This window comes from Drosophila melanogaster, chromosome 2R (assembly GCF_000001215.4).
Source record: "Drosophila melanogaster chromosome 2R".
Lineage (NCBI taxonomy): Eukaryota > Metazoa > Arthropoda > Insecta > Diptera > Drosophilidae > Drosophila > Drosophila melanogaster.
Genome location: NT_033778.4, coordinates 8,760,069 through 8,769,838, shown reverse-complemented (window position 1 = coordinate 8,769,838; position 9,770 = coordinate 8,760,069). Strand labels below are relative to the sequence as shown.

Below are 9,770 nucleotides of genomic sequence, written 5' to 3'. Positions count from 1 at the left end.
TCATGTGATTAAACTTCGTAAGGCTATGTTCAAAATCCCCAGCTACAATGTAGCAATGTGACAGTGTTCTTTTTCCCAGTGCAGCTAGTGGGTGCATGCTTCTGCCATAACGCTCCGCACTTCGCATTGTTCATTGCCAAAACACGCACAAGCGGAGTAAACTTCAGATAAACTCAACAGCTTGAATATTCTACGAAGGAGTGCAATAAATCAGTCGCATTTATAACTCATAACGCCCGCCAATCAAGTAATTTGTTTGAACAAAACAATTCCCGCCGCTATCCATTTATCAAGCGAGATTGAACCCTTCCGCCGCCGCCACTCGCGAATGCATCGATGGTGATGAACATCAGCGTCTGCCTGGCAAAGGAGCTCCAGCCTTAAAGATACAAACCTGACAACTGTCAACTGTCAGCGGTGCCAGCAACTGGGGGACATCAGAGGAGAGCAGGGAATGGGGAATGGGGAGCAGGAGGACAACTATGAGACGGAAGCCAAACAATTGTGTCCGCCGGGCGCTGAAAAATTGTTGAGCATTTGTTTTGACAGCGCGTTTTGACAAAACAACAAAGCGCTCGGCGACGACAAATAGCAAACGGTGTAATGACAGCGGCATGGGTGGGGATGTGTTTGCGAATGGGGGTCAAAAGAGGGGTCACTAGGTGGTATGGTATCCCAGCTCGGGGTTCAACATATTAATTGTGTCATGTGGGGCGTTCCGAGATGAAAAAGATACGACAACTACAAAGGGAATAGCAAGGGCAAAACCAGAAAACCAAAGTTGCGAGTTGCAGACGGGTGAAAACAATCAGCAGGTTTGTAAATGCGAAGTATAGGAGAGCTTTTTGAAATCCAAAATATATTGATATTGTGTTTAATTCATAAATGAAATCGAGCATTTAATAATAGAATATAAATAAAGTTATACATATATAGCTACCAAAAGTTTAAAAAGTCAGATATAAACAGCAAGCATCCAAAGTATACACCTCCCATTCTAACCGAAAATTATTCACTGCTAAAGTTTTGTTGTTAAAACTTCAAACTATTTATGCGTCATTCTGTTAAATTTCCCCTGTCGTTCTAAGTCACTATAAAAACTTGAAAGACGAGTAGTAAAACAATTCAAGCAGCTAATAACCTTTAGATATACTCATACTCGCACATCCTGAGCAACCAATCTGATGATCAATAAATCGCATCAACTTTCGCCCGGACTCGCTTTCCCCGCAAATTGCCAGCAGTAAAGGAAATGGGGAAGTCCTGAGATATATCTACTCATATGTACGTCCTCGATGGAGTCACACGTCTTGTTTGCGCAAATTTCAATTTGTATATTACCTTATAGCATCGCATATTGGAGCCCATAACTTATGCACCGTGCAGAAGGAACTTTCGTCGGCAGACAATGAAATTTATGAAACGGAATGCAGAGCACTTGCAACTGTTGCAGGCGAGGAATAATAATAAGAAGAATATGCTACAAATTTGCTTTATTTCACATGCGAAAAAGTTGTAAAGTTTTGCTCACACCATACCACACCACTCGCTCGTCCTTCGCGCACACGGGGCGTATACGTTTCAGTCAAATTTCGGAATGCCAGCTATCCTGTGAGTGTCAGCGGGCGGTGCCGAGGTTGGGTGAGGTGAACTTGGCAAATGGGTGGCCCCGAGGTGGGGAATTGAATTTACTGAATCGGCTATCTGTCAGCCCTTAGCTGGGTGAAGTCAAGGTCGAGCACCGGTCCCCGAGTGGCAAGAACAAAGTGTGTAATGTGCTTGCAGGAGATTTCTGTATCCACACCCTCCCACACCTTCGCCACTTTTACCCCTTACCCACATAGTTGGCAAACTTTGGCGCGTTTTTCACTCGCTCTCGCCGAAGGCAGCGGCAACCTTTGAATAACTTTATTCTCAGCTCCGCTTACCCTTTGCGTGACCCCGGCTCCTGGCCAAGGCCCATCTACCCATTCACACCCATTCCCACCCACCAATTGGCGGCTTTCGCCAGCATTGACCAGCAGCAATTTGTTGTGCAATTTGCTGCGAATTTGGCATCGCACGCTGGCCGGCAGCAAAAAGAAAAGCAGGAGGGAGGGGGACCAAGGATGCGAGGATGCAGCAGCATGTGTCCTGCCTCCTGTCCCTCTGCGAGTGTCTGGGTGTGTGTGTGTGTGTGTGTGTGTATCTGTCGCTTGGTCCTTCTCGTTGCTCGTGTGCAGAAATGCCCGGGCAACAGCGCTGACAGGCAACAGGGACAATGTGTCCTTATTATTGTCGTAATTATCTCTTGAGCGTGTAGCGAGCGTGAAGCAAATGTAAATATAATAAAAATAAAAGCAGTTAAATGAACAAATTGAGTTGAGTCGCATGGGCAAGGATGTGGTGGTTGGGCGGTGCGGAGGGGGCGTTGCTACTTTCTTTTTAATTGCGTCTTTTATTTATTTTCCGTCTGTTCAGTGACCCGTAAACCGAATGGGAAAGAGTCGACGGACGGCAAATGGCGAATGGCAAACTGCGAACGAGCGACAGCTGACAATTATTTCCTGCCATTTGCCCCACGGCCCACACAGGGCGTATGCGTAATGAGTGATATCTGAAATTTTAAAGTAGCAGCCTCATGACATTTTAATTGCTGCCTCCGATTTGATCTTTGCCCGGGTAGGCTTTTCATTTATTTAACTCTCGGCACTTGAACAAACACTATCAAATTTCAAAATGAGCTGCACGAAAAAAAGATTGCATACGTATTTCCTTTTGAGTAGGCCAGTTATACTCAAGGTTATGGAAAATTCAATTCAATGCACTTTATCTTTTCTTTTTAAGGAATTTCAAATTTGTTTTCAATATAATATATAATGTTGTTTATTTCGAAAAGCCCTCAAAAATACCTAAACATTTTATTGACCTACTTTAGGATGTCACATACTTTCTTTAAAGTGTAAAGCCATACAAAAACCGGCTGTATTTCCGGCTATTTATGGTCAGCTTTGTGGCAATGGTACAAAATTTAATTAGCCCGAGCCCAGCGACGATATCTCGACTCGAATCCCTTCATGGACGAGGGATTCGGGCAGATGGACTTGTTTTATTCACGGCATTTGTCAGTTAAAACCGCAAAAGCCAAAGTGGCGAGCGATGTGAAATGGTGGGTGGTGTGGGCTGATCAGGTGCCGCAGAATATTTTATGAATCATTTATAACTCAATAATCCCGTTGAGTTGATTTCAACCAATAATTGATTATTGTTTCCGCCGTCCAGCTGCCTTGCACCGCATTACGCGGGCAGGCATATCTGCGGTTGTCAATTCGTAGCCATAAATTGTTTGTAAATTTATTTGAATGCGACTATCAACTTTTTACGGCCCACATTCAAGAGGACGTTTTCAAGAGCCACAGTTCCGCAGGATGGCTGGCAACTGGGAACTGAACCGAACTGAATTTATGCAAATTTCCTGAGCTGGCTGCTTTTTCTCCGGCCCAGTCTGGCGTGAGCGATTTCCATGAATATTAATGAGACAACACATGGAAATTAGGAGAGTGTGCGGCTGTCTAGTCAAACAATCGCCGGCCGAGGTTAACCGGAGTACATATGTATCTCGATGTGATTACCAAAAATCAAAATCCCACCTGTGAGGCCGGCAGCCATCATCCTCCATCCTGCAGAGGTGTTGGGCCAGTGAAAATATACACAGTGCGTATACACAACTCGTGTCGGGATCCACTGACACCAGGCAACAGACACCAGCCGGGGGCATTTCTCCGGCATAGAGTACAAATTTAAGCACTCCAAATTAACGATGCCACAAAAGTAGGCTACGGCATTTGCATCTGCAGCAGCTGGCGTGCATAATTAACAGGATGCAGCCAAAAGGACGGAAGCCATCCCTAATGTGCTGGCGAACTGAAATGAATACCGAGGTGTGTTGTCCTGTCTGCCTTTATGCATCTTGTGGCACATTATAAGTTTTTCCAGCTCCAAAAACAACTGCCGGCGACTGCAACAACTATTTTTGCTCACACACGGACTTCGGGAAGGGTATTTCGGGTATGGTCTGGCTAGCTAATCAACTGGCATAAATAATAAATACTGTAAGTAAAGTATCAAAAATATATCTAAATGTATCTTTAAATCATAAATTATACAGGTCCATAAGGCACTCAATGTCAAGTAGTGAATTAGCTTTTACTAAAGTTACCTCTTTTAAACAGAGAATGTGGTGTGTGCTTTTCAGGTCAAAGTTAAAGTAATCATTTAATTTCAAATTAAAGACCTTGATCATATATTATTTTGCAGAGCAGTCAAGCGAGCATGCTCCTTATTTCTTCCATGGTTTTTATAGAAACTATAAACGCCTCCAGCTGCAACCGCTGGAGCCACAGCTCGTAAGATTGCTCACATATCTGGCCATGTAGCTGGCCATTTCGGTTTGCAGAAATTTGAATTTGCAAGCCACCGGCACAAACAATGAATTATTTTCTGTTAATTCGAATAGTGGTGCTGAAAGTTTCACTACCGACTTGCAGTCTGTGTTAATTGAAGCAGAAATGAAGGACGAAGGAAAGGAGTGGGGGCAGGACCTCTTCCATTTCGCCGGCACCGCAGACGATGTCAAAAAGTTTGTGCTTAAATATTCGATACCAAAAGTTATTTGAAAGCTACATTGGCCCGGCACTTAACTCGATGCGAACTCCCAAGCTGCAAAGATGGACCCAGTGACATGTGATATATTTGCCTAGAACCAGACACGGACAAGCAAGAGGGGCTGAGGAATGGGGCAGGAGAGGATTAGCCAGTGTCCTTCTGTCGAACAAAGGGCTGGAAACATGCAATCTTTTATTTAATGAGTACGAGTCAACAGCTCAACTTCAAACTGACACTTTGCACCGCAATCTCTGGGTTCCATCGGGCGGCAATGGAAGCGGGATGGGTATTAGAATGGGTATGGGGATGGGCATTCAAGGAGGAGGAGGAGGAGGGTCAACGATGGTAAATAGTTGGCTAGGGTTGCCGCTGCCATTGACTGCTTTATTGGGGAATTGGGGACACGCACACACACTGTGGCACACACTCCCTCACGGATGAGTTATTAAGCCATGTTTGCGCTTGTCTCTGGCTGCCACACATTTTCATTGAAGAAATATTTGCAGTCGCCTTCTGCCTTTCAAAATCTGGCTCTTCAGGCGTGATTTAGAAACTTTTCAAATATGCTGCCATTGGCACTGCTTGGCCAAAGAGCTCGAGGAGTGGCTGCACTGCGAGAAATATTGTGGATCTACTGTGGAAAGATATCTAACTTGACCGAAATGCATATCTACAAATGTACATATCGAAGATGAATCATAATAATTACTCACACCAAAGATCTATATAAATGTAAATCGCATAAATGTTTGAATGATTCGAAGAAAACTCTGCTCCCAGTGGATGGCCAAGCCATCATCTAAGCGAATAGCGACCTTCCCGCTTCCGCATGGAATCACAGTGTCTGTGATCTCTGGCTGGGCAGCAATTTGATTGAAAAAGCCAGCGGAGCAGAAACACATCGCAGGCGTAACAGGTTCGCATTCGGATTGGAGCACGGATTGGGCACTGAATGGGGCACGGATTGGGGCATGCATGTGCCGGCAGACCTGCGACGGGGCACCTCCAACACCACCCACTGATTATGGTTGTGCAGCCATCGCCAAAAAACTTGAGCAGCAAAAGTTCCGTGAAGTCTGCCCTTTTCCCCTATACTTTTCGTTGAATGTCAGAGCCGGTGAGCTCAGTGACCCATTGACACGATATCTATGCACATATATAGTGGATTTATGTGAGCTCAGCTCGGCAGTTACAGTCTCGCCCAGTCGACCGCAAATTAGTTTCGAGTGTCTGGACATTTTGCAGCCACAGTTTGCGGAGCAGGCATAAATAGATTTATTGAAATTTATATGTGCGGCACGTATTTGCTTAGCCTTCTGTTCGAGTGTTTGGTTTTTGGATTTAATGGCGGCAATTGCAGCTGCCCGAGGCAAGCTCAAATCGCCATAATCAAATCGAGTATACCACGCGTTGGCCAGCGCCTCAAGGTTAACCTGCCCCCAAAATCCTGACCATGGTCAACAGTCCAACTTCTGCTGCTGCTGCTGCTTTACTTCCTTGGAATTTTGTTTACGTTTTCAGCTGGACGCGACGGACACATAATTTATTTGGCTGCGATGTCCTTGGGCACTTCATGTGTCTGTGTCTGTATGTGTGTGTGCGAGGGTAAGTCCTTTTGCCCCGCATTCCTGGCTGTCAGCGCCTGCGAGATAAGCTGACTGCGAGAAATATGTGCCCGCTCCCTAACGAATGTGCGAATAATGAGGAAATGGAAGGCGTTGCGAATGCGGTGCTCCTGCAGGACCTCCGCTCCTCCAGCTCCTGCCGCACTCCTCCTCTGCTTGCCACAAGAACACATAAATAAAACGCACAACATCGACTTTAATTGGTCACGCGGTCTATAAAAGAATGCGGATGGAAAAGCAAACACGAGCCCGGATAAAACTACGACTAGTTAGTATGACCCTGTCTAGAGATGGTAACAAAAACCATTCATAAGAAATCCGTACATTAAAATTCAAGCCATTATCTTCAGATACTTTCGACTTTAATCATAGAATAGCATGGATTTTTTGTAGGAAAGACAGCGCTAAAATATATACAATATACAATATATGTGTTTTGATATTTGGCCATTCTGGAAGATATATTTAATTAGAAATAAATTGAAAAGGGTTAAGACTGCTAGCATTTCAGCTTGGTAAATTTAATATTTTCATTTTCATTGATTCATTTGCACTTGATTTTTTTTATTTCCGATCTTATAACTTATAAGCGTAGATAGAGAAAATATATATCAATGTGGACGGTAATAACATTTCTTCCCGGCGTTCCGTCCATTTGGTTATCACCACCAATTATGGAAAATGACTAGTGAGCACGAGCACATCCCCAATGAAGTGGAGTGTCCTGCGTTTCCCCTTCCATTGGCCACAGTATCTGGCTGCCGGAGAGGAGGTTAATATGGGCAACTGATTTATGTACGGCAACAGCAGAAACACAAACGGAATTGGGAGCAGAATGCGGCGGAGGAGGAAGAGGAGCAGGACTCCACGGACGTGGCCATCTTCAGTAGCCGGCGCCAGACGCACGCGGCACATCCTTCATCCTTCGCCGCCGAGTACGTCGAGTCCGCCGGATTGCGTGGCTCATCGTCATCGTTCGCATTATAAATGATTTTAATAATTTGAAGCGATTTGTTTAGTTCTGCATCAAGTCGGATAAACGTCGATGATTAATTAGTCGTGGAGGCGGCCAACTTGGAGCAACTATTCCAGTCTGGGATGCGGATGGGCATTACATAAGCGTTTGCTACCACTTTTATCGCTAGCGTATTTAAATGCCCCAGGTCTCCCTCTCCGCCGGCGTCCTTAATCAACTTTTTGGTTTTTTTTTTTTTTTTGCCCCGCCTCTATGTTTGTTGATTCCTAAAGCGAAAATTAATTGGCGCCCCGATGCAGACGATTCCCGCTCCCGGTTAATTGATAAATGGTTGTTTCCTAGGAGCGGGGCGACTTCCATTGCCTGCTTTCGACATATGCAAATTGCTCAAATGTTGCTCCATCTTTTCCGTTGTTTGTGCGCATCGCAAGATATCGAAAGGCAGCTCTAGAAAGCTTCTTTGTGTGGCTTAAGCCTCCCTCCCAACTTCCCCACTTCACAACTTCCTTGCCGCCCTGCTCGATATCGATTGGAGTAATTACATTTTCAAAAATTAATTATTCACACAATACAGCATTTTGAGACTGCGATTTGTGCAAAACCAATTTACGCTCATGCATACGCAAATATTTGCATTGAAATGCGAACACTACCGAATTGCAATTATTGTTATTGCCAGGCGACTTGCAGTTGCAACTGCAGTTGCAATCCAACCGCACGGCATTCACACACCCTGCATCCGTCGGATGCCGAATCCGAGGAGTCAAAGTCGCAAACCGAGGCGAATCCCTGGCCAAACCCAAGTCAGTGGCTTCGGTGCGGTCTCCTCGACCCCTGACCCCTGACCTCTGACCCCCTTACGCCCATTCATCTCGGATGGCACGCTGACAAGTGGGCATTAATTCTAAAAATGTTTGGGCATTAATTAAGGACCTTTCACTTGGCTGCAGGTGGAGGTCTCCAGTTTCTCTGGTAGATGCCTGTGCATTGGACCCAGGACACAGGACACTGGACGCAGGGCGCTGGACACTGGACACTGCTCCTGGCCCGAAAGCAATTTGTTAACACTTGCATTATTGACACATTTAATCCATAATTGTCAGCATTATTTGCCTGGATTAATTTAAAGCAATAAATTGAAATATATAAAGGGCAGCAAACGCACCTCCATCCGCCTCTGTCAGTGGTTATAATAAATATTTTTAAATGCAATTTCACTCTTATTCCGGACAAAAAATGCGAAATAATAATTGCCGCCACAATTTGCGTTTCTTTTTTAGGTTCGCATTTAATCATGGCGGCAAAGTCAAATACTTAATGTTTAATAATTTCCATAATTTGCATATTTATCCGATGGATGGTCAATGTAAAAGCTGCCTGCTAAGAGTTAATTCGGCATTTATTTCTTTTCCATATTTCCATGTCGCGATAGATGGATGGATAATTCGATGCCGCCATCCATTGACGAGAAAATCAATTAATTTGGGCTATGCGCTAAATCTGCCGCATAATGGGTAGCAAATAAATTAGATATCTCGTTGCTGCTGATATGGAGCCAATTAAAATGTGATATTTGTGCGCCTCATTAAGTGACACTAACTGCTTGCCTCAAAACCATTTAATTAATCGCAAATTTCGATGGCTTTAATTAGGTGGCGAGTGTTGGAAAAACCTGCTAATTGAAATCCACTTGACGGGCAGCCATCGATTTCACGTATTCCCTCTGCCAAAAACGTTTAATTAATCAGCTTAGAGAGCTGCAGTTCCAGTTTTTCCTAACTTCACCACCCCCCACCACCCACAACGCCATTGGCAGTGTGTAATCTACTGGAGTGTGATCCCCTTATCACTTTTCTTGCACCATTTGCTGCCCCACTTTGCTCTGTCAACCTGCTACGCACTGCAATTACTTAGCAAAATTAAAAACCCTACAATTTTCCCCATTTAACGCTTAACAAATGCTCGCGTTAGTGGGCGGGAAAATTAATTATGGCAAAACTGCACCCATCGGATGACAGATGATGATTGTCTTCCAGGGACAATAAACATCCACTTGCATTGTGTCCACTTTGTGTCAGCAATACGAATATGCATGCACATATCCTTATGGGCGACAGGTGGGAGAGGTGCTGATTAAATGGCTGCCTGGGGGATTGATAACAGCCAGCAGGACTCTCGATAGCATCCGCTAGGCGGAAACGGAAGCAAGGTTTTTTTTCAAATTAATCTTGTTTACGCCAAGGAAATATTCTCAGCAATTTTTTCATTACCGACTGCAGCTTATTTTTTGCATAGTTTCGTGTGGGTGGCTCGCCGGCGGATTTCCATACAAAAACAAACGCCCCTTGGCGAGGCTATAAATTTATTACTGAACTTTAAAATACCAAGCCGCAGCCAGCCACTTGCCCTTAACACTTCTCCGCGGCGAAAAGTCGAACGGCAGCCTGCACTTTCGCAATTATCCTTGAAAACGCTGCATCGAGACGCAGGACGAGTCAGGCTGAAGGAGTGACTGCAACTGCAGT

At 44.7% G+C, this 9,770-nt stretch overlaps 1 long non-coding RNA gene across 1 annotated transcript; it reads left to right on the top strand.

Annotated features, from left to right (window-relative positions):
* Positions 1-1,043: 1,043 nt before the first annotated feature.
* On the top strand, positions 1,044-1,543 carry lncRNA:CR44278 (long non-coding RNA:CR44278). The gene is made up of 2 exons (NR_124475.1): positions 1,044-1,284; positions 1,349-1,543. It is a non-coding gene; the product is annotated as a long non-coding RNA:CR44278 (long non-coding RNA).
* Positions 1,544-9,770: the final 8,227 nt, after the last annotated feature.